The following is a 26,505-nucleotide window of genomic DNA, read 5'->3' as shown; positions in this document are numbered from 1 at the left end:
AGGCATAGAAAGTTCAGGGCATTAAGAGGATAAATGATTTGCTTAGTATCATATAGCTGACCCTCCCTCATCCATCAGACATGTCAGAGACAGACCTTAAACCCAGGTCTTACTGCCTCCAAGGCCAGCTCTGTATCTCTTACACCCCACAGCCTCCTTTGACCAGTTTTTGATGAAATCATGTTTGGACCTTTTGATCATCTCTACATTTTCTCTATCTTCATTGACCATTTAATGAAATATACTAGAATTCTGAAAGGAACTGAAGATAGGCTCATTTACCTATACTTTGCAGACGCACTCTTCCCTCTTTTTGAATATCAATACAACCTTTGTCCTTCAGTTCTGGGGACCTCTCTTGTTCCCCACTGTCTTTCAATGATTACTAACCGAGAAGTCACATCTGCCAGTTCTTTCAGTATCTTAGAATGCAGTTTATCTGGACCTGGTGACTTGAACTCAGGAAGGGCAGCTAGGTGTTCTTGCAATATCTCCTTATTTATCTTATATTACTATTAGGCATTTTTATTTCAACCTACTGTGATTTGGCAGAGAAAGAGATATAGAGTTTTAGCAGGTGTCCAGGTAATTGAAATGCCCTGTCACTGCTGTATGCTGTCTCCATGCCAGGTTTGTGGCATATTTCCTCATTTCTTCATCTATTTCTTCTTTCTGTCTAGAATTGTGTGCAACATCCTATAATGACAATGTGACTTCAGTTTTTCCTTCTATCCTTATCATTCAAATGCTCACCAAAATATTTCATATTCTTTTATTTTTTAACTTGACTTTAACTTCTTAATATAAAATGCCATTGCCCCTCTCCTTTTTTCTCTTCTGTTCCTTTTGAATAATGAGTACTATTTTCTGAATTTATTGTTCTCTTACCAAATCAACTTCTCTCTTCCTGAAGAGAAGTCTTTGCTTTCAAGCTGAAGCAAGTATCTAAGTACCACCTATGCTCTTAAGATGGTCAATTTCTTACTCCAGGTTTCATAATCTTTAGCAATGTTCTTAAGTTTCATCTTGCTATATACATGCAGAATATACATTCATCATCAAAAGTGGATAGTAGCAATCATGTTAAAAAAGTAAAAAAATAGATCATGTTCTATTTCATCCCTTTAACATGTTTTGGAAAGACAGAAAACCACTCAATTATTAATATCAGGTTAACCAAAATTTGTCTCCTTAGCACCCAGTGAGAGTCAACAGCTCCTGGTGTTCTTCTCTTCTTGACAGTTATCCTGTGATCCCTTTCTTGAGAGCACCTTGAATTCAGTCTATCCTTCCTTGTTGTATAAGCAGCTCCTTCACTGTTAGAATATACAAATCATTCTTCTATGGAAAAAGTTTCAAATCTATTACATAGGCTTAAGTATTCAATGGCTTTTATTCTCTTTTATTCCCTCCATGTCATGTTCTACCTTCTAAACTCCTGACATAGAAAAAATATTATTTTTGCCTCTCTTTAGATTTTCTTTGTTTTTTCTTCTTTGTCTTTATCTTGAAGGACTCCTTTACATTCTTTTCAGAGACCACTTCAGAGAATCATGGAATTTTAGATACTTCTAGCCTTGGGAGAGCAGAAAGGAAGAGATGATTGTATATGTATGCACAATGCATACATATATGTATATACATACATAATACATAGACATTACACATACATACACACAAAAGGTAGTATATAAGTGATGAATGGATGGAACAGACAGTGAGTGCTTTAAGAATTCCAAGGGAGAAGATACAAACTAATATTTATACCTCTTCCATGGAGGCTGGTTAGGATTTTGCCAATAGGCTAAGTTCAGGGGAGGCCATTCTAGGTGGGAAATGTTAGGGCAAAGACACAGAGTCCCAATCCATGAATTTAGATCAGAGATATGAATAAGTGGAAGAAAAATATCAATAGAAAAATAAAATGCTATTAAACGTTAAAAGAGAAGACAAAGAGGTAAACCTAAAAGAAAAGAGTAACTCCACAACAAGTACAAGTAGTGCCTCAGAGGAAATAATGGTTTGACCACAACGACTCTGAAACTGACTGAAGGAAAAGAAGCAGGAGATTAAATAAAAAAGTTAAATGAACCTCTTGAGGATAAAAAATAAAGGAAAATAAATAGGTTAGAATAGAAGGTGAAAAATCTTACCCATTTAGTAGATTCTCTGAAAAAAAAACCAGAATGGAGCAAAAAGAAATCAATGATTCCATGTAACAACAATAAACATTAGAACAAAGACTGAAAATTCTGTAAATTAGCTATCATAAGAAACAACTGGCCTAGAAAACATGTTAAGGATATTTTAAGAATTTAAGATTTTATTTAAGAATCACTGGACTCCCTGAAAACCATAATCAAAGGGGAAAAATCATGTATACTATATTCTAAGAAATCATAAAAAGAAACCACCTAGATATATAACAACTAAAAGGAAAGTTAAAACAGAATAATCGTACTGGCCATCTTCTTAAAGAAAGCCCAAACTGAAAACCTATTCAGGTATGTGATAGCTTAAAGTCTAGAGATTCTGGGTCAAAGAGGTAATATTCAAGTAATATTCAAGAACATGCAAGTCATGGTCAAGGTTAACAAAAGAAAGGACAAAGCTCAATTGGCTTAGTGTGGTCTTTGATAATTGGAAAGATTGGGAAGATGATTCTGAGGGAGACATGTCCAATTTTGATTGCTTCACTGAGATGATGAACAACATGGGAGGAAAAAAAATAGACCTTTAATGAAATGGAGGACTTTCAATCATTCCTGATAAATAAGGCAGAAATGCTCAGAATCTTTGAAATGCAAACACAAGACAACAGAAACCTAGAAAGTTAAATAAATTTAAGCAGTTGGTAGAGGCTAAATCATGATTAAGTGGTTACGTTCTAATTGGGGAGAAAAGACAAGTTTCTCTTAAGAATCTCACTATCTTCAAAATTCACAAAGGAAATAAAGAAAAATAAAAGGCTTAGGGGTATTTTTGTTCTTTCTTGTAGGTTTTAAGAGAGGAAAAAAAAGTAAAGGTAAAAAGAAATGAATCAGGAAAGAAATGAAGATGAAGTGGAGGAACTAACCATTTCTTATAAGTGAGGTAGCAAAATAAGAGTATACAAATGTGAAATGGGGCATCCATGAACCTTACTCTTATCTGAACCAGGCAAAGGAAGAATGAACACACGCGCACACACACACACAAACACAGACACATACAGACACATACACAAATAATATGGTATATTCTTTAATTCAACAACAAAAAAGGTAAGGACAAGAGTTATGATAATTAATGCTCTTCTTGAATATATGTATCTATATAAAATATAGTGAACTTAACAATCATCACCAAACACAAATGTTTCAATATACAAAGAACAAGAAAGATATGTAAGAAAATATGAACTTCTGTTATATACAGTTTGTTTTAATATCTATGTATATCTATATACTTTTGCTTTTTCCTTTTTTTTTTTAGGCAATTGGGGTTAAGTGACTTGCCCAGGGTCACACAGCTAGTAAGTGTCAAGTGTTTGGTCTGAGGCCAGATTTGAACTTAGGTCCTCCTGACTTCAGGGCTGGTGCTTGATCCACTGCGCCACCTAGCTGCCCCCCTATACTTTTGCTTTTTAAAAGAAATTTAAACATACAATGTCACAAAAGTCTTAAAAGAGTTTTAAGCTTTTAGCTAAAAACTGCACTAAGACTTTTGGAAATCCTATATAAATATTATACATACACATATACATACATATATATTGTCAACAGGCAATCACAACTTCACAAAACTTACATGAAAACTATGCTTATTACAAGAGAAATAAACATGCACGTGGAAGCCAAAGAGTTCACAATCCATATAGAAATTTGCATATTTGTGACAGCAGGACAAAAGAAGGAGGAGGAAATGCAAATCTCTACCTAAAGGGGTGTGGCATAGGAAGGGCAAAAGGTGTAGTAAAGGTGGGAAAAGGAACAAAGCCCCATTCAAAAGGGGAGGAGCAAGGCAATGGCAACCCCCCCCCCCAGCATTCCTTTCCCTTGGGAATTGTTGGACTATGAAGATAGGATGTTCTGCTTATCTACATGAGTCTTAGCTGCAAACTCTCTAGTGTAAACTGTCCAATACCTGTCTTGACTCCCAGGGATACTCAGGGAGCCCAGCTTGGAATGAAAAACAATAAATCATGCCAACTCAGGTGGGAGCTTTGTTCTTGAGACTTTTAGGGCCTCCTGAATTCTCTGGATGCAATGTTTCTGGAAAGTACAGCAACTCAAAAAGACAAATTCAAGGGACCTCTTAACAGTCCTTAACAATATGTGTATACACATGCACATGCATAACATGTAACATGTAACAAAAGTCCTCTATGCCTCCTTCTATGCTTTTTTTTTTTTGGCTTCTGTGCATTTATACAATGTTCTATTGATCCTCTTTTTTCATGTCTATCACTACCCACTAGCCCTCATCACCGTCTGAGTAGAAGCCCTCTCTTGTAACAAATATATATAGTTAAGCATAACAAATCAACTCACTGTCCATGAGAGAGAATGTATGTCTTCTTCAGTAACTCTAGTCCAATGCCAATGATGATATTCAAATGAGATGATATAAGTAAGCTTGGAAGACCTTAAAGTGCTATGTTAATTTTAGGTATTTTTATTATTATTATTATTGTATATCAAATTCTCAAGCTTTTTTCTTTCAAGACCCCTTTATACTCTTTTTTTTTGGTGAGGCAATTGGGGTTCAGTGACTTGCCTAGGATCAACAGCTCAAGTGTCTGAGGCCTGATTTTAACTCAGGTCAGTCCTCCTGACTCTAGGGTGTTCTATCCACTGTGCCACCTAGCTGCCCCCATCCCTTTATACTCTAAAAAATTATAGAGAAACTCCCCTTGCCTCCACCAAGATCTTTTGTTTATGTGAGTTGTATCTATTAATATTTACTATTCTAGAAATGAAAACCTCTTAGTGTTATTATGAAAATAATTTTGACCTCAAGGACACCTTGAAAGGGTCTGGGGGATCCGCAGGGCACCTGGACCTCATTTGGAGATCTATTATTCTATTCCATTAACTCTCTGCCCATAGGTGAGTGATACATATCATCATCAGTCTTTTGAATCCTTGTTGTTCCTTTGTTTGGAATTCTGAGGTCTTTCATTTATTTCCCTGCCTATTATTATGTGGTCATGGTGTAAATGCTTCTCCTCATTTCATCCTGAATCAAATCTTATATATCTTTGCATGTTCCTCTGAATCCTTTGCATTGATTATTTTAATGGTACAATAATATTCCATTTCGTTCATCTATCACACTTTATTCAGCCATTCCCCAATTGATTGGCACCTACTTTGTTTCCAATTCTTTGTTATGACAAAAAGTGTTGATTGATATTTCCTTGTACATATGGTTCTTTTCCTTCTACCTTAATCATACCACTGGGTAGAATGTTATGTACAGTTTAGTGTATTTAGGATATAATTCCAAATTGTTTTCCAGAATGGTTGAACTAATAATGTATTGGTATTTGCCTGTCCTATGACCCTTCTAGCAATTGTTATTTTCTTTTAATGATTTTGGCCTAATTAATTCTTTTATCCTGCAAAGGAAACCTCAAACAAAAGTTTCATTTCAGAGGTCTATGGGATGCATTTGTGGTCAGGAACATCAAAACAGTATTAGCAGTTACGTGAGATTGGGCATTCTCTCTTTTTGTCCATCAGTCTCTCTGTTTAGAAAATATGCATAAAATACAGTTATATATCTATAGATGTATACATTTGCTTATATACTGTACTTCAGGTTGGAAGCTTATCTTAACAAGAAAACTTAGAGCAGGCCCTGTGGAGAGAATTTGGCAGCATATTCTAGAGTAGATAATACTAACAGGATGCAAGAAAGTCTGGCTTGGGATGCTACAGGGAAAGCAACAACTGGCTAGGAGACAATTAGTGTAGGAAACTCCTGAGCTCCTCTGTGAGAGGCCTGCTATAGTACTGTACACTGAGAGGGGGAAGTATCACTAAATAATGTGTGTTTTCATGAGAACTGAGAGGAATTGCAGCTACTCAAGCCAAGTTAGAAAAAGAACACCACCACTGAGCCCTACCGTCACTGTCTTCCTGATCCAAAACAATGCACATGCAAAAATCAAATGCCAAGCTGAAAAAGAAATAGTTTGGGGATATTAAAAGATGTTTTCTATAAAGCAATTCCAATGCAGGTGTAATTACTATTCTTTGTTTTACTTACTGATAAAAGAAAATACCACCTAACTTCCAAATTATCCTTGAAATATTTAGAATATGTGAATGTGTATTATAACAGTTCATCATAAAACATAAGAATTTATCCACTCATTCCTATGAGTGTTTAAAAAAAAAAAGGCTAACTTCACCAACCTACAGGGGACCAGGCTGGTGACAAGTTAATGTGCTGGTATATATTTTATACTTTTTGCAGGTTTGAGCTCTGTTACTTACAACTATTATATTTTCTGGAAAGTAAAACTAATGCGTTCTTGGGGAGGCAGCTGAGTACTGGGAAAAGAGGGCTGGATGTGGAGTCACTTGAACCTGGGTCTGAATCCCAGCTCTGTTATTACTACCTGAATGGCCTTGAGTAAATCACGAAGCCTTCTTGGGCCCAAGTTCCTCATATGCAAAAGGGGGGCAGCTGAACTACCTGGCCACTAGGCATCCTTGGAAGTCTAAATCTATGATCCTATATATTCTCTTTTTTTGTTGATCTGGAAGCTCTGAAATATCAAATTCCAGGTCAGATTTAATTCTTGAATCACTCAATAGTCCCAGATAATCCACTAAGTACTGTTGTCATTAGTTCTTTACCTACATAATGGCCAATTCATTTCTTCTACCACTAGGAACAGTTAATTTGGGTAAGGCTAAAGAATTGGCTTGTGACAGTAATTTGTTAAACCCTTAAAATGGTGAGACTGGCTGTAGTGGAAAAATGTGGTTTGATAGTTTTGTTGAAGCTGAAGATTGTATTTTCTTGTGACATTTTAATGCTAGATTCCTTAGCTTGCCATTCTTATAACATGCTTTTCCCTCATTCTTCCTCTCAATAAAATAATCCCAAAATTAAATTAGCAACAATATGATGTGGACATGGCAGTATGTGAATATAAACATCAGGAAATATAAATCAAATACTTATTGTGAGTAAGACACTTTATTAGTTGCTATAGGAAATGAATAGAGTGAAAAAGAAATATAAACAGGGTATGTCTAGGATATGACAATAAACTATGTATATCTGTACTATGATATAAAATAAATCACTATAAAAACAATGATGTGTGATCAATGGCAAATGAATTACATGTACTACAAATTTCATAGGAGTTCAGGAGAGGGAGAGATCACTTTTGGTAGGGGCTCATCAGGAAACAATTTATTGAGTAGATAGGAAGCATGATATAGTGGAAAAACTCTGGACCTAGAGTCAGAAGGCCTGAGTTCAAGTCCCAGTTTTGCCAATTAATAGTTCTGTTACCTTGGGGAAATCATTTGAGCTAACTGTGTCTATTTTCTCATCTGTAAAATAAGGATAATGGGGACATTAAATGACTCACAGAGTTGTTGTCAACTACTATTACTCAACATGTATATACACACAAATGGAAATTTACCTATTTGTGAATAGATCAACATATCAATCAGTAGTCAATTGGACTTTGAATTGTCTGATACAGTTTATTACTTATGTTTTGAGGTCCTAGTTCTAAGTCCCTGAGAATCTAACAGATCTAAATTTAGGTTTAGAAAAGAAAACCAGTAGAAAAGAAGAGAACAAACTTGTTTGTTGCAATCAAGCTAATTGTTCTTTCATTGGTATTTGCCAAGCTATCAATATCACATTATTTGGAGATTGGAATATTCTTTGACTCAGAACCATATGGCATCATGGGACAATGTTAGGGTTAAAACATGAGTTTCTGTGCTAGGGATCAGGTTTTGATCATTGAAACCACTGAAGAATTTCTTGTATGCATCCTTGCTTGCTCTTTTGTTCTGACCCTAGCTTATTGTATACTGTGAGTAAGGTTGATTTGTTGATAAATTAATTCAATGGACTGTTCATTCAACTTCAGGTCAAAATCTGGACAATATACATTCTTCATTTAGTTGAATTTTTTTTTCTGTGTCTTCCTAGGCTTTTCTCTCCTGGGTGATCATGTTTTGGAGGTTCTTTAATATTTGGGGCTTGATTCAATTAGCACATGCCATTTGCTATTAGGAACACATAGAAGATGTCACTATTCATATTACATAAGAATGATTCTCTGGCTCCCAGTGCCTGAAGGCCAGGCATGTTACATTTCACTCCTCCCTCAGGGTTCTCTAGTCCTCTTAGACAATTGGGAGGAAGTGACCTCCCATTTTCTGTTGTTGGTTCAAGGTCCCATGGATTGTGTTCCCCTAGGCTCCACTTCCCACAGACTGTCTTCCCCTAATTTTAGGGGTCCAAGTACACTAGTTTCATTTAACCACTTAACAGTCAGATTAGCTTTTATGCCCCCAAAACCTGGAGGGCATAACCAAGGGTGGGGAACCTGAGGCCTCAAGGCCACATGTGGCCTTCTAGGTCCTTGGGTGCATCCTTTTGACTGAGTCTAAATCTTACAGAACAAATCCTTTTCCTGGGCCATAATCCTTCTCCTACACTGCCTTGGTATTTAGGAAGAGATAGGGATTTAAGTAGACGACTTAGGTCAGTTCCTACAAAGTACAAATCTCACTAAGTTCTAAGGCAAAAGCCAGTTCCATTATTCCCTTTCCCTCGAATGTTTTGTCCCTGGGACTGTGGCTTATCAAGTCTTCACTGCTGGGCTAGTATTCAACCTGGAATCTTAGACACCAAGGTCCCCATAACTTGAGCTCCCTGTACCTAGAGATGAAAAGGTTAAATGAAACAGACCAAAACCCCTAACCTGTTTCTTGGGTCCACAGGGTCTAATGGAAGAGGAACATGTCCTTCAGGTCCTTCTTTCCAAATTTGCTGAATTACATCCTTACTGTGAGGGAATGACTTTGCTACTCCTGGACAGAGTAAGAGAGAGCTTTGTCTCAGGCAGGTAGATGTAAGAACAGAGACAATTTGGTCTAAGAAGCCAGTGGAAACAGGGTGCTATCAGCCACACGGGAGGCCAATGCAAAATGTTCACAGCCTCTCCAAGTCCATCTCACAGACACAGGTTCCTCTATTTTTTGTAGTCTGGGCATGCATCAATCCCCTATTACATATGGAATAATTCTTCAATTTAATTCAGTTCAACTCAAGAAAAACGTAATCAATACTTACAATGTAAAACCTATTGTATAGATCAATGGGGATAAAAAAAATACAAAATAGTATTTGACATCAAGTTTACATGCTATTGTTTGCATCAGTTTAGAGGCCATACTCTGAGAACCAAAATTTCCTACAGAAGTATGTGACTATCTTTTGTAGAAATCCTCATGACTTTTTAATGCAGGTGGCCTCGTGACTTTTTATCCATGCGGTGGTGGGGTGAGGAGGCAGGGGTTCATGGATGAGCTATGGCCTCCTTCTCAGCTGTTGGCTGGATTTGAGCGGGTAGTAAAAGAAATGTGACCATGACAATGAAGCCAGGGCCCTACCCGGGGTTAGGGTGAAAGGGAAGATATTGCAGTAGGACTGGTGCTATTATTTGAACCTATCGATATCTGGGAGGTGATGAAACCAATGCTGAAGAAGAACTTTGCCTTTCCCTTTAATAATGAGGTGCTGTGACATATATTTCCTGGTGGGCAAAGGAAAGAACTTGTAGCCTTCCTACCCCTATTTCTGACGTATCCTCTCTATATCCAGGCATTACTTTCTGCCTGGCCACTATACTTTACAGACTCCTGGGTATTGCCATTTGCTATTATGCTCTCTTTACCTCCAGTTATTTTTGCTTGTCTTATTGCAGTGTTCCCCAGACTCCTGGGCATTACTATCTGCCCTGCTTCTGCCCCTCTGAAGCTATGGGTCTTTTCATACACATTGTTACTAAACCCTCCAGTATGTGCTGCTGGTTCCTTCAGAGCAGAGACTCCCTTAATTTTCTATTTATATCCCTGTCTGTATCCCAAGCACAGTGCTTGACACATAGTAGCTGCTTAATAAATGCTTTTTCATTCATTTATTCATAATATTTCCCTACTTCACAGAATCACAAAATTTCAGAGTTTGATGGGATCTCAGTGGCAGTCTAGTTCTATCCATGCCTGAAAATGAATCTCCACTATAAAATACCGAGCATTTGGTCATCCAAATTCTACTTGAAAACCTCCAATGAGGGAGGGCCCTTACCACCTGAGGCAGCCCTTTGTACTTTTAGACATCTCTAAATAGTAAGGAGGTTTTCCTCAATGTAAAGACTAAATTAGCTTCTTTGATACTTCCACCAACTGCTCATGACTTTGCCTTTTGGGGTCAAACAGAATAAGCCTATCATTCTCATCTTCTGGAACAGATATTGGTGCATTAGCCACATTTATTTTCCTGGTCGTCTTTAAATTAGGCCTATTCACTGTGACCATTGGAATAAAGGTCCTCTTGAGTTCAAGGAATTTGAAAATGAGGAGACTTGATTAGTTCCACCTATTCACTTCAATTCTTTCTTTTTCTTCTTTTCCTCTTCCTCCTTTCCCTTCTCCATAATAATAGGAAAATTCAAAAGAGGGTAGGATTTTGGGGAAAATATGATTAGTTCTACTTTTATGTATTGAGTTTGATATGTCTGTGAGACATTTAGCTCAAGAAGTTCAAAAGGCAATTTCATTAGATTTTAAGCTCCTTGAGGGCAAGGACTGTCTTTTTACCTTTTTTGTATCCCCGGTTCTTGGAACATAGAAGGTGTTTAATAAATGTTTATCAGCTGACTGACCTACAGTTAATGATATCTGGAGTTCAGGAGTGAAGATGAGGGATGAATATATAATTTTTGGAATAAACTGTAGGAAGGGGCCAGGTTGAGAAGATATTTAAATGTCAAAAAGAAGAGTTTATATTTGGTCCTAGAGCCATTGAATTTATTGGTTATGGGAGTGATGTCAGACCTGTGCTTTAGGAAAACTGCTTTGGTGGCTGTTTGGAGAGTGCATTGAAGTAGGAGAGGCTTGTAGTAGGTTGAACAAATGGGAGGCTTATGTTATAAGAGAGAGATGATACGGGCTTAAACTAGGGTGGTTCCTCTGTGAATAGAGAGGAGGACACAGATGTGAGAGGTATCAAAAGGAAAGAAAGGTTGTTTTACTGATTGGCTATGTGGGATGAGTAGATACCACTGAGATCATGAACCTGGATGCTTGGAAGGATGGAGATGCCTTCAACAGTAATAAGAATTTTTATAAGAATTTCATAATGTTCATAATAAGAATTAAGAGGGTGGTTTTGGGGAAAAAATAATGGGTTTGGACATGTTCAGTTTGAGATGTCTATAGGATATCAGTTTAGCAATGTCCAATAGGCAGTTAAGGATGTGGGACTAGAGCTCAGAAGATATACTAGGGCTAGATATTGATTTCTGTATCTGTCTCTAGGAATTGTGTATAAAGCTGTGATAATTAAACCCATGGCAGCTTATGAGATCACTAAGTGAAAAAATTAGGGACAAAAGAGGGCCTAGGAAAGAGCCTTGTGGTATACCTAGAGTTAATGGTCATGATATTGATGATAGATTAGCAAAGGAGACTAAGAAAGAATGGTTAGAGAGATAAGAGGGGGACAACGGGAGAGCAGTATCGAAAGAACTCAGAGAAGACAGGAGCCAAGAAGAGAGGGTCATCAGCAATGTTGATTGCTGCAGAGAGATCTAAGAGGATAAAGACTGAGAAAAAGCCGTTACATTTGAAAATTAAGATGCCAATGGTCACTTTGGAGAAAGCGGTTTCATTTGAGGGATGAGATCAGAAACAAATTGCAGAGAGTGAAAAAGAGAACAAGAGGAGTGGTAGCACTCAATAGAGATGTCTTTTTCCTTTTTTTTTTAAGGCAATAGGGGTTAAGTGACTTGCCCAGGGTCACACAGCTAAGTAAGTGTCAAGTGTTTGGTCTAAGGTCAGATTTGAATTCAGGTCCTTCTGACTTCAGGGCCAGTGCTTTATCCACTGCACCACCTAGCTGCCCCTTAGAGATGTCTTTTCCAAAAAGTTTAGCTAAGAAGAGAGATCTAGGACAGGATCCAGGAAGGAAGGGGCATGTGTGTGTGTGTGTGTGTGTGTGTGTGTGCACACATGTTTTAAGATGGGAGACATAGGCATGTTTGTAGTTGGTAGGATGTAATTGGAGGGGAGAGAGGGAGAGAGAGAGAGAGAGAGAGAAACAATGGGGTTGATCTGCCTGAGAACATGAGAAGGGATGGGATAAAGGGAATATGGCAAGGTATTGGCCTTGGCAAGGAGAAGGACCACTTCTTTATCAGAGACAAAAAAAGGAAGATATAATAGGGCATGATGTCAAGAGGTTGTGATGTGAAGAGAAGGAGATAAGAAGGAATTCTCAGAAAATGGCCTCTCTCTGTCTCTGTCTCTCTGTCTCTGTCTGTCTGTCTGTCTGTCTCTCTCTCTCTCTCTCTCTCTCCCCCCCCGCCTTTTCTTCCCTGCCTCCCTCCAAGTAGAAGCAAGGTCTTCAGCCGAGAAGTTAAAGGAATGGGTACTGTGGGAAGATTGAGGAGAGAAGAGAAGGTTTGGAATAGTCATTGTGTAGAGTAGGACAGAGAATAAATTAGGGAATAATAACAGGGTTGTCTTGTTGCACTGAAGGCCCACTTGAGAACAGATGGCATAAATCTGCGGCGGACCCAGTCAGCAAGTTGCATGATTTCCTCCAGTTCTGTTCAGTAAGCAGCATGTGAGCAGAAATAGAAGATGCAAGTGGTGGGAGTATTCTAGGACTGGAGTTTGGCAAGGCATAAGGGACAATAGAATTAGTGAGAAAGGATTTTTGAGAGTAAAAGATAGTATGGATTCAACAAATTTGTTAAAAGATTGATATTGGGAAGTATAATCAGAGTAAGGATGATTCCATGACAACATACTGAGGGATGGTGGGGTTGTATATAATGAGGGATGATGGGGTTGAAGGTCACTATGAAGCTGAAGAATGGGCTTGGGAGGAGTAAGGCATCCACAAAGTTGGAGTGGTAGAAGGTTGTGATCAGATAAAGGAATTACAGAGTTCTTGATAATAAAAGTGGAAAGGAGGCATAACTTCCAGGAGTAAGAAAGTGATTATCCTGTTATACTATGCTCTGGTCAAAACATATCTAGAGTATCATACCCAATATAGCTATATAATTCACATTCTTCTTCCCTGGCAATCTGGTCAGGCAGTGGTTGTGGATCCTGAGCTATAATCCTGAAAAAGACCTCAGATCAAATCCTGCCTCAGACATTTAACTAGATGTATGACCCTGGACAGTACACTTAATTTCTCTTGGCCTTGAGAGGGACTTTATAGCTCCTAAGGTCCCTTCTAGTTCCAAATCCATAATCCTATGATCATATGAATTATGAATAAAAATGAAATGACACTTTCCTCTTCTTTGGTGACTCTTGTTTTATGAAAGGTTGTTTTTGGCACCTCGAGGTTTTACCACTTACTACTATCTAAAGAATATTGAGACCTCCGTCCCATGTCTATTTACATATGCACATGCTTATGTTCCAAAATAGTAAATATGATTCAAAAGATAAAACCCAACTTTATCATTATTTTTCTTTTATTTGTAAAGTAAATATTTTAAGTAAATGGTTTTTTATTTATTTACATTTTTTAATTAAAAGAAAATTACAGATAAAAGATGCTATACCACTGTGAAAGGAAAATATTGCAATGTAATTAAAAAGACTCCTCAAAGTATAATTAGATTTGAAATTTAATTATGACTAGAATATTTCATCCTTATGCACACTGACACCTTGTTGATACATAACCTTTAATGTAATTTTATTGCATTTACACTAAGATCTTAATCTGTAGGCTAAATATAATCATCAGATTTCAAAGTATTGGAAGTTAGCACAGAATATAATGTGTTATTTTATGGGGAAAATATTGAGTTTGAGTTCATATTTCAATTATAGCTGGATATCATTGACACTTCTAGCCATAAAACATTCCCATAGACTATTCCAGCTGAGACAAGTTAGTCCAGAAGCAAATGACTCGAAGGTGGAAAGCCTCCCTTTGTTTATACCTGATAGAACAACTGTCTTAAAAAAAAAAAGGAAGACTCTAGGAATTAATGGAAATATATTATCCAGAAAGGATGGAATGCCAGACTTCATTTATTTGTAAATTTTTTGGTTAATTAATCAATTACAACAACCTGACTGAAAAATCTTCAATAGTCAGTCGGCCCCAGTTAAATATATGCTTTATGATTAACATTATGGCATCACTTGATACTTAGAAAACAATAACTTTGACAAAGAGTGATTTAGTTACTAATTAGGTATGCTAGGAGCAATACTTTTAAAGAACACTATCTTGAATATAAGTAGGAAAGCATAAGAATCAGGAATAATAGCCAATTATAGGCCAACATGGGAAGGATTTCTGATTTTGTCAGCTTGGGTGACTCTTGAAGGGTACTAGAACTCTATGATTTTAGTAGACAAGTCCCAGGAAGTCATCTGAAGCACATATGTGACACTGTTTTTCATGACCCTTAAAAATAGCCCTATGAAGTAGGTATTAAAGGTATTATTATGCCTATTCTACATGTTATAAAGCTGAGGATAAGAGAAGTAAAAGGGATTTGCCCATTTGCCATGGCCACTTATTGTGATTGTGGTTTGTCCTTTGTTCTCATGGTCAAAGAGAACCATGACATCAGGGAGATGATGACAAGACTTGCAGTTGACTTTGATTTGAGTGAGGGAGGGCTGTGCAAAGTCACTAGTATAATGGGAGACTGGTCAATAGGGGACCAATTTAGAGATGCACAGGGTACTCTGTTTATTGTTAACCGATGTAGGGGTCTTGGTGAACCTACTTCAAAAAATAACTGATAATAATAAACAAAATAAAAGATCTTTACACAGGGGTGTGCTGGAACCAGCTCAAATCAGCTTAAAAGAACTGATTGTTGAATATTCAGTGTGAGTATTTATGCCTCACAAATCAGCAAGTGCTACAAATTTATTGTTTTATTGATTACCTATGTTTAAGAAAGTAAGGGAGAAAGTGTTGTTAATGCAGACTAAAGTAAAATTGTGCACAAATTTTTTTGAGGGGGAGAGTTGGTTGTTAAACATTTAACAGGACATCCCTGGCTTAATTCAAAGCATATGCAGGTATTCTGTGACTATTTTCTGTCCACTTATTGCATGTTGAAGAAAGCCTTTTAATTAGCTGCTGAGCTAGAACTGAGTGTGCATGAAAAAGGCTCTAATGGAGAAACTTGACATGTTTCTCTTTTCTTAGTATGGAACTCAACAATAATTGCTGTAAATCCCTAGTAGGAAAAGGGTGAGTGCCAATGGCTTACTCTTCCCTGGGCCTCCTTCTTCTTTCCTATTTGATATCTTCTTTCTGGTCTTAGGTGAATGAGTATTGAAGATGGAATTGAGCAGGCCATAACTTTGTGAGCTTTCAAAGGTCAGAAGAGCCACTAATGATTTAGTGGCCAAGCCCAGGAAGGAACAAGCCCTGGGGCACAACATTCCTGACCAATCCCAATAGCGGATCAATCTGGGAGCCAAGATGCCATGTCCAGCAAATTATGCTATTCTTGAAAGTGTAATCAGTGATAGAAGGAATGTTTGCATCATGCACAGTAAATATGAGTTAATTCTCCCCAGAGACTGAGGTGGTAAAAGGGAGAATATGCCTCTAGCTTGGGGGTAATAGATTTGTTCTTGCTATATCTTATTGGTAGATAGCCCTTTGTAAAAGGTTCTGTTATTGTTCAGTTGTTTCAGCCATGTCCAACAACTCTTTGTGATGCCATTTAGAGTTTGGTAAAGATACTAAGGTGGTTTGACAGTTCCTTCTCCAGCCCATTTTACAGATGAGAAAACTGAGGCCAACAGGGTTAAGTGACTTGTCCAAGGTCACACAGCTAGTAAGTTTCCAAGGCCAAATTTGAACTCAGGTCTTCCAGACTCCAGGCCTAGCACTCTATCCATTGTATCATCTTGATTTATAAAGGCTATTTGATATTAATTGCTTATATGATGTTAAGTAGATATCAACAGATTTTAATGATACTGGGGACATACTAACTGGCACTGGCAAATGATTCTGGGGCAGAAATCTCTGGTAATTGACATTGGGGGAACAGGGGATGGAAGCTCAATCCAATAATATTCATAAAACCCCACAGCTCCTCAGGGGTACCGCTGGAACACTAGAGGGGAGATTGAGCAATAGCCTTACTCTGGGAACCTGACCCTCTAGCATGATTGTGGGTTGGGAGAATAGTTTCAGAATTTCACTATGCCAATAAGTATTAGGAGCATGAGTTGAATGTATATTTCCTTGCCTCCACGTCCAGCACTCTATCCTTTAAGCAACACTACTTTGCTAGAATGTTAGAGCTTAAAGGACCTTACAGACCATCTAGTCCAATCATAGTACTATTAATCTAGTAATGGGGGATAATCTGAGGCAGAGGGGCACTGCCACTCACCGCAAAAGAATGGAGTACCTGTTCAATAGTGTTCTAAAGTGGGGAGAAGGGAGGAGCATTCATATAGCATTTACTATGTGCCAGGTACTGTGCCAAGTTCTTTTATGAATATTATCTCATTTGATCCTCACAACAACCCTGCAAGATAGGTGCTATTATTATTCCTATTTTATGGTTGAGGAAAATGAGGCAAGCAGGGTTAAGTGATTTGCCCAAGGTCACACAGTTCTTAAATGCCTGAGGCCACATTTAAACTCAGGTCTTACTGACAATTGGAGAAAGGGGAAAAGATTTGATATTGTCTCCCCTGTATGGACTCTCGGTGAGAGAGGGAGATTTTGGCTCCTAAGCAACACAACATTAAGTAGGTTTCAGTACTATATGTTTCTATATCAATGCATATCTTGGGGCTAAATGCATGTGTAAGCCTTATGACTTCCTAGCTACCTTGATACAGAAAATCCTGAGCCAAGATAGGGACTGGGCATAGGTTAGAAATATTGTCATTGGTTCTATGACTGATATTCTTGGTTTTGCTCCTATTCATTGTTGTCATTTTTCATCAAAAGACCTCCTAAGAACTGCCCCTGAAATAGTAAACTTTTTAAAGAGGATTTTTATATTGCTTGATATCTTTATCTTTTTATTTATTTGTATTTATCTCCTATTCTAGCATTGCTCTTCTAGAAATGATAGATGTTTTCCCAGGGTCAGAGATGTTTTAGGGATATGTAAGTGTGGAAAGTCTCTTGGAAAAATGTTGGGATATTGTCATCAATGAGTGAGATGTGGTAGGAACAACATCCATTTTAAAAAGGCTAGAATGATTTCCCTTTAAGGGGGCCAGGAAGAAGTGGGTCAGTAGACCATTGTTGCTATTTGGTTGGTCTAGAAGATTAGGAGAATAGAAACTGAGCCTGCAGTGTTGAAGTTTAGGGGTGCTGGGACCCCAAAATATTGAGAGCAGAGACACAGGTCCTGCCCAAATGAATTCGACCCAAGTCTTCTTTCAACCAAAGACAAAGTTTATTAAAGAGCCACCATGTTGGTCAGACACTTAAGGAATCTAAACATTTGTGATGCTTGCATTGACAAGCTGGTTACAGTAAGTCTTAGCCATTGGCTAGATTTTAAAGAATCTGAGCACCTTAATGGAGGCCAAATGGACCTTATATACAGTAAGACTATGGCGGAAATCTAGGAGTGGCCAGGTAGTTTGGGGTGACTGTAGGAGGGGTCTGGGAGAAGGGGGTCTAGGGAGCATCTTGATGGGAGTGACTGGGAGATAGAATGTGATCTAGATTGAATCAAGGATGGGAAGTGGCCAAGGGCCATGGGGAGATAATAGACAGATGGAGGGCTAGGCCAGATTAAGGGTAACAGAGAAATGGGAGATTGGGTTTAAGTGATAAAGAAAGGCCAGTTGATAGGATTATAGCCTCAGGCGAACTAGAGACTTCTTTGACCAAGTGAGAGAGTTCAAGGAGAATCCAAGGTGGAGTTTTCTAGGGCTCATACACAAATGGTACTCAAATTCTTTTTGGGGTGAGGGGCAAAGGTCTCAGCTGGGGCCTGTATCCCATCAATGGGGAATAGGTGTTCCTGAGATCTGATGGCCCTTGGAATGTATTTTAGGTCCAGAGTTACTGCTGGGTCAAATGCAGAGGCAGAGAATGCAACATATAGTTTTAGTAATTATCTTTAAAGTTTTAAAATTATAAGCAAAGTTATTTTTATACTATTGTGTGGTCTGCAAGTATTTCATTTAATTCTAAAGCATTGGACCAATTTGAGTCAGACCTGTTTTCTAATAAAATGTCCTTAGGAATGTAGACTTTCAAGGTAAGGGCAAAAGGTGCTGGGAATGGGCCTAATGACTTGGAACATGCAGTGGCTCTCATGACTTATAATGCTTCCAATAGATATTGCTTCTTTAAATAACTGATATATGTATAAATGTCATAGATTAAATGATAAAGAATGGAGTAAGAGCTGAAATGGCAATAACATAGCGGTGTGATAGTGGAGGGAGCTCAAACCTGTTACTTCATAAGTTTTATCCTCATGATAAAGAATTATCATATTATAGAAAGAATAAAGAAGGAAAAGTAAGGGTATGTAGCCCATAAATTAAAAATGAAATGCAAAATATATAAGAAGGGAAGAGAAATAAAATGGATGATAAACAAAGGAAAACTCCTTAGAAAAGAGGAAGGCAAAAAGAAAGTTCATTGTGGTAAGAGATTGGAAGGGAAGAAAGAAGATTTTAACCACTTGCTTAACTTGGAGAAAAGAGGAGATAAATAAAGTGCAGAAATATATGAATAACAAACAAACAAAAAATACTGACTTCAAAAGAGAATGGATAAAAATCAGCAAAAATAAATAAAAAAAACTTAAATCTAAGTATCATAAATTTAAATTTGACTGGATTGCATGATCCAAGAGAAAAACAGAGAGTACCAGAATGGATGAGGAAACAAAATCTAATAATTTGTTGTATACGAGAAAGAAATCTAAAAATAAAGACACATGCAGAATGAAAATGAGAGGCTTGAACTAATTTTATTATGCATCAAGTGATTCCAAGAAAGCAAAAATTGTGATTATGCTACCAGACAAAGGAAAAATAAAAATTCATAATATCAAGAGTGAAAAATATTGAAACTACATTTTGCTTAAAAAGAATAATAGTCAATAATGCAATATCATTTCTAAACATATCTGTGCCACATGGCATGGCATCTAAATTAATAAAGAAAAAGTTAACTGAATTACAAAGAGATACACATAGTAACAATGATTTTATGAGACTTTAATATTTCTCTCAGAACTTGGAAAATAAAGGAAAAGGAAAATATAGAACTAAAAAAAACTATTAGGGAATTTAGAGCTAAAAGGCTTTTGGTGTTTAATAAAAGGGAAGATTAAAGAAAAAAGAATTTATTTCTTACCAGCTGACCTCTTTGGTTTCAACTCCACCCTCACTGTACTCCTCCCTACTCACCCCCCAGCCTTATCACTGGGAAAGTCAGTGAAAATCAATGGAGATTACTCTCATGAGTACTCTTAGTTGTCTCTACCCCTCTGATTGGAGGGCTAGAGAGTGGAGGAAAACAGCCCTACAAAATCTTCCTTTTCAAGAGAGAAGAGAAACAGCCAACTCTTCATTTCCTACCAGCTATATTACTTGATTTTTGATTTCACTGTCATCATGCCCTGTCACCAGGTACCCCCTCCCCCACTTTTCAGTTTCCTTTTGTGTGTTATCTTCCCCCATTAGATTGTAAGCTCCTTGAGGGCAGAAACTTACTTTCTTTTTCTTGTTTGTATCTCCAGTGCTTGAATCCCAATAGACTTTATCAAAGCCTGTTTTTTCAGAGCTATATTTCAAGAAATCATAAATGAACAGTGCCTGGCAAATAGTCATGTTTATTGTATTGTATTGAATTTGCATATTCCTCAGCACTACATAGCATTTTTAGAAAAACAGGCCACATGCTATCTAGTATATATAATGCAATAAAGTTAGTCATTAGTACGGGGTACACAAACAAAATATGAAGACCTAAATAGAGATAGCATAATGATTTCCAGAATAATGAGTAGGTGAAAGAAAAAGTCTCAGAAAAAAATTAATAACTGTGAAAGAGAATGATTGCAATGAGGCAACATAATAAATGTAATGCATCAATTAATGCAGTCCTAAGAAGAAAAATTATATCCCTGAAATTATATCCATAGCAAAATAGAAAAAAGGTTAATGTAATTGAATATATAATATTAAAAATTCATGAAACTAACAAATATACTCAAAAAAAGCACTAAAGAAGAAATCTTCAAAATTAGAGGAGAAAAGTATAAAATGGAAAATAAAAAACCCATAGAAATTATAATTAAAAACTAAAAGTTGGTTCTTTGAAAAGAAAAAAGATTAATATTCAATTATCCTGGAAAAGGATAAGAAGAGGGAAAAAATAAAATTGCCAAAACAAAAAAAATGGACAAGTTGAAATCACAAGTAGTGAAGAAATAAAATTAATCATTAAAATCTAATATCCACAATCCTATGCTAGCAAAATTGAAAATAAATAGAGGATTTCCAGCAAAAATTGAAAGTTCCCAAGTTAATCAAATTTGAATTAGAGATCTTAAAATGTTCCAGAAAATGAATTTGAACTAGTCATAGGTTACTATGAAAGGAAAGCAGGAAAATCAACAGCAATAAAATTACCAAAACACCTTGTTCAGATAGATTTACAGGTGAATTTTGTCACATGTTTATAAAAAATTAATACCTATGCTATAGAAATTATTCTTTAAAATTGAATAAGACCAGTCTTCTAAACTCCTTTTATAAAACAAATTTGGTCCTTGTATCTGAACCAAGGAAGCAAAGAAAGAGAACTAAAAACCAATATCACTCATGAATATTGATGCAAAAATTTTAAACAAAAACTTACAAAAAAGATTACAGCACTATACCCAAGAGATTATTTTATATGACCAAGGATCATCTATATCAGGGATGGTCCAAATTAGGAAATTATTTAACAATCATATTAAAAACAAAAGCATGCCAAACCACATGCTTTTATCAATAGGTACAAAAAAAAACCTTTGACAAAGCATACAATGCTAAAAGCATGCAAATAATAGGCATGGAAGGGATTTTTTTTTAATATGGCAAAAGAGTATATTTAAAATGAAAAGTTAACTTTGTTTGCAATAGGAAAACACTAAGAGCTTTCCCTGGAATACTGCAAGCACACTCTTTTTCCCCTCTGTTAATTGATGGGGTGGAAGGGGCAGCTGGATGGTGCAGTGGATAGAGCACCGGCCCTGGATTCAGGAGGACCTGAATTCAAATCTGACCTCAGACACATAACACTTACTAGCTGTGTGACCCTGGATAAGTCACTTAACCCCATTGCTTAACTAAAAAAGTGTATGGGATGTTCAGGGAGGAGTAATACCTCTGGTATGAGGTCTTGCCAAGCCCTCTTCAGGGCTGCTCATCCACCTGTGGGCTTCACCTTTCACCCAACTCTCATCTATGGCTCCAAGAAGCTATAGCATGCTCAGTGGCCACATTTTGGTAAAACCATCTTGGCAGATGAACTAAACCAGGTCGAGGGTAACCCACAGGCTTCAAACCCAAATCCCCTTGGTGAGTTAAGGGGATAACCACCTGAAGTGTGTGAAGACTTCCCTTGGGTGGAATGGGCAGATGAGAACAGTTTATTCCAGTGTCCATGAAGACATCCGAACTTGGAACTTGGTCAGCCATCAGAGATGTCAAGGTGATTCACTGCATCTTGCACCATTGCCAGTCATCTTTACTTTAGTCTTGCCACTGGACTTCAATGAGTCTGGAAGAGAGAGTGAGGCTGACAACTTTGTGCAACTTGGCTTCACTTAAATCCAGTTCACTTGGGAGTCAAGACATCACCCTGTGATATCATTGGTCCTCTTCAAAAATGAAGGATGAACAACAAGAGCAACAATTTGATGGAGTGTCAGAAATTCTGGCAATAGTAATAATATAGGAAAAAGAAATTAAAGACATAGACATAAGCAAAGAAGAGCCCAAATTGTGCATATTTGCTATGACATTATGATTTACCTAGAAAACTCCAGGGAATAAAACTAATTGAGAAAATTAACAGCTTTAGTAAAATAGTAGAGTACAAAATAAATCCACAGACATCAACAGCATTTTAATATAGCAACAACAAAATCCAGGAAGAAAAAATAAAAAGTGAAGTTTCATTCAAATTAACAACAAATTGTATAAAATATTTGGGAGTCAAGTTATTAGGACACCCTCAAAATGTAAATACAATTGCAAAACACTGTTTAAAGAAACACTGACATAAGTTTCTGTTTTAAATTTTATTAATTTTTAATCAACAAAATTTATATTCTTTCTCACTTCCCTTCCCTTCCCCATTTAAAAAAAAAAAAGGAATCTTTATAACAACTATGCATAGGCAAACAAAGCAAATTTCTTCCTTGGCCATGTCTAAAAATACATTTCTCATTCTGCATTTTATATCTATCATCTTTTTTGTCAATAGGTGGGTAGAATAGTTCATTGTTGGTCTTCTGGAATTGTATTGATCAGAGTTTTTAAGAGTTTAAAAATTGTTAGTATTGCCAGTGTTGCTATTGTATAAATAATTTTTTTTGGTTCTGCTCATTTCACTATTCATAAGTTCATATAAGACTCAAGTTTCTCTGGAACCATTACTTTCATTATTTCTCAAATAGTATTCCATTCCATTTATATATCTTTATTTGTTTAGCTATTCACTAATTGATGGGCACCCACTTAAATTCCATTTCTTTGCCACTAAAAATAGGACTGTTATAAATAATTTTTTGTTCTTTTGGGCCTTTTCCTATTTCTTTGATCTCATCTAGTATTTTCACTGGATGATAAATATTTTGAGGGATATACATTATTACTTTTTGGGGGGATAGACTGATGTAATAAAAATGATAACATTGTTTAAATTAATTTACCAACAACCAAGGGTTGTACCAACAAAACTACCAAGGAAGTACTTTTAGAAACTATCAAGGGAAATAAAAAGTAGGCATATAGTGAGAATTGTGTTTTTAGACTTAAAATTATATAATAAAAATATATAATTATATATAATATAATTAATATAATATAATATAATTATATAATAAAAATCATCAAAGCTATTTGGTTCTGGTTAAAAAATAGAAAAGTAGATGACTGGAATGGACTAAGTGAAGAATCATAACAGAATGAATGCAATAATTCACTTTTAAAAAAAATAAACCTAATACCTAAATTACTCCATGAAGAACTCCAAATTTGACAATAACTGCAGGGAAAAGTGGAAAGTATTTTTTTCAGACATTAGGTTTACGTCAGTGTCTTATGCCATGTACTATCATCTGTCATGGTTATTTCAACTGAGCACCCTATGACTTGAAGATGATTTTTAAAAATGGTAGAGAACCACATCATATACCTTTCAAAGTTATGATTTTAGGGAGAGTTCTTAAACAAAGAAGAGATAAAATAATTATTTTTATCAAGTGAAATTAGAAAAGATTTTTATATAAAAAAGTGAAAATATGGTAAGAAAGAAAATAATCAATTAGGAAACAATTTTTGTATCAATTATCTTTGATAAGATTCTGATGGGGCAGCTAGGTGGCATAGTTGATAGAATGCCTAACCTGGAGTCAGGAAGACCTGAGTTCAAAACTGGCCTTACACACTTATTAGTTGTGTGATCCTGGGCAAATCACTTAATCCTGTTTGCCTCAGTTTCCTCATCTGTAAAAATGAGTTGAGAAGGAAATGACAAACCACTCCAGTATCTTTGTCAAGAAAACCACAGTTTATAGTGCAATATCATGGTGTTTAAAAGCATCTTCTATATGTGGCTTTTCAATGAAGGAAATATTTCTGCTTAATGAAGCACTTTCTCCTAGACAAAGTACCTGAGAATAAAAATCAAGAAACGTGGGAAAATGGATTATTTCCTCGACTCAAAATTTAGCAGTGCCCACTGAGACCTCCTAAGTGGATGACTTTCCTTAGCAGAAGAGTATCTCCATTTAACATTTGGCTATGTCTCAGTTACACTAAAACCTTGCTTCTTAGTTAAATTAGATCACATAGCTCCAAAATACTATGATCAGAGTGCACATTGTGGTAGTCAAACCAGCCACAGTGCTCAGGGGTTATTCTTGAAGTGCCCAGAAATTTATCCTGAAATACTCAGAAATGCTCTTCCCCACTAAGTATTACTAAAGACTTTGGGGTGGTATAAGAAGATACATGGAAAAGATTTGTTTTCCTTTTTGTAAAATTGGTGCAGAATCGGCTCTGGCCAAAATCATAGAGTAGGTGATATTCTGTCTTTACTATCCTTGTTTCTCTCCTTTCAGCCCCTCTTTCCTTTCTCCTGCATTTTGCTGCTAATCCTCCCTCCCCCATTTTCCTTTGCTGGACTGTCAGCTAATGTTCGCCACTCCCCAGACCATATTTAAAGTGTTATCTCTCCTGGTAGATTTGTGAGTAGCTCTTGAAAACTGAAGAGACTTCAAGAATCAAAAATCCTTAAGTCTGTAAAAATGAAACTTCAAGCCTTGACCTTCCAAGGAGCAAAGTATTTGTGGGGTAAAGGAAGCCTTCTGAGTAACTCTCCATGAAAGCAACTGTTCACATTTCTATACTACCTATTTTTGTTGTTGGCATTTCCTTTCCTTTGAAGTAGAGGATGAAATTACGCACAAATAGAACTAATTTTATAAGGTCAATTATGTCTTTCACAAAATGTAAATTACTGCAGAAAAGTATTTTTTTTAAATGTATAGTGAACAGACATTTAAATATGGCTATATGTATATGTCAATCACCACCAATGCAATGTGAGTTAACAACATAGTGCTATTATTGTAATACTGAAATACAAGGATCTCCGGGGCCAGCTAGGTGGTGCAGTGGGTAGAGCACCAGCCCTGGATTCAGGAGGACCTGAGTTCAAATCCTGCCTCAGACACATAACACTTATTAGCTGTGTGACCCTGGGCAAGTCACTTAACCCCATTGCCTAACCCCCCCCCCCAAATATACAAGGATCTGAAATATAAAACTTTTATTGTCACACTTTTCAAATGTAGGTATTATTACCATTTTGCAAATGGAAAAACTGACAGAGAGGAGACTGAGTGACTAGTCTGAGGTCACATTGGTGGTAAGTGTCAAAGCTGGGACTATGTCACACTGTCAGAATAGGCTAAAATGAATGTTATAGGAACAAACATAATTTGAACTTCTGAATTTGGTAGGAAATGGAAATGATAAAAAGGATTTAGGGAGTAGGCCTTTTTTAGAGAAGTTTCACTTCAAGTCAGGTCAATAGACATTTATTAAATGCCTTTTTTGTGCAAGGGACTGTGCATTATGGTGAGCAAACAAAGATAAAACAAAATAGTTCTTGCTCTCAAGGAACTTGCTTTCTTGAGGACGGGCAGCAGGTGATTTGTCCAGCAAGGCTCTGTCTGAGGTCCTCTTCTTTTCTCTCTATTTGTGCTTTTTCTTGATGATCTTATCAGTTTGTATGAATTCAATTATCATCTCTATGAAGATATCTCCCAGAGTTCTATGTGCATCCCTAATCTTGCTCCTGAACTTACCTCCATCTATCTGTTTATCACCTCCACTTGGATGTTCCACTGATATTTTGATCTCAAATATGAGAAAAATGTAATCCATTATATTTCCCCTAAAATCTAGACTTGTAAACTCTCAGTGAGAACAGAACAGCCTCTCTTTATAGGAATTAAAGTCACCCAGGGAAAATGGTGGGTAGATGAGACTCTAGAACAGAGGCTCCCAAACTTTTTTGGCCTATCAGCTCCCTTTAAAAAACTTTACTTAGTGCCCCCCAGAAATCTACTTTTTTAACCCTTTAACCCTTTTAAAAAAATTTGTCTGTTCAAAAAAATATACAATATTTTTATATTTATATAAATTTCTATATTTTGAAATGACACATCTCAAATTTAATAATGTATTGTAAATTTGAGTTTTTTCTCCATCAAAATTTTGATGATGCAATATTGCATCAGGTAACCATATAATATTGTATTGTAAACAAGTCATTATATGCACCTATTTCTGCCTATGCATGCTGGACTTCCCAATAACGCACAGCATGCTTGCCTGCCAACACTTGCTTGTTAAGACTTATCCATTGACCAATGATTGGTTTTAACTTGAATTTTGTGTGTTTCTTTGGAAAATAATGTAGTCACTACAACTTTAACTCTGT

The sequence above is a fragment of the Vombatus ursinus genome, unplaced genomic scaffold (assembly GCF_900497805.2).
Source record: "Vombatus ursinus unplaced genomic scaffold, bare-nosed wombat genome assembly UNPS02014830.1, whole genome shotgun sequence".
Taxonomy (NCBI): domain Eukaryota; kingdom Metazoa; phylum Chordata; class Mammalia; order Diprotodontia; family Vombatidae; genus Vombatus; species Vombatus ursinus.
The sequence above is the reverse complement of the archived record's forward strand: the minus strand, read 5'-3'. Positions refer to the sequence as shown.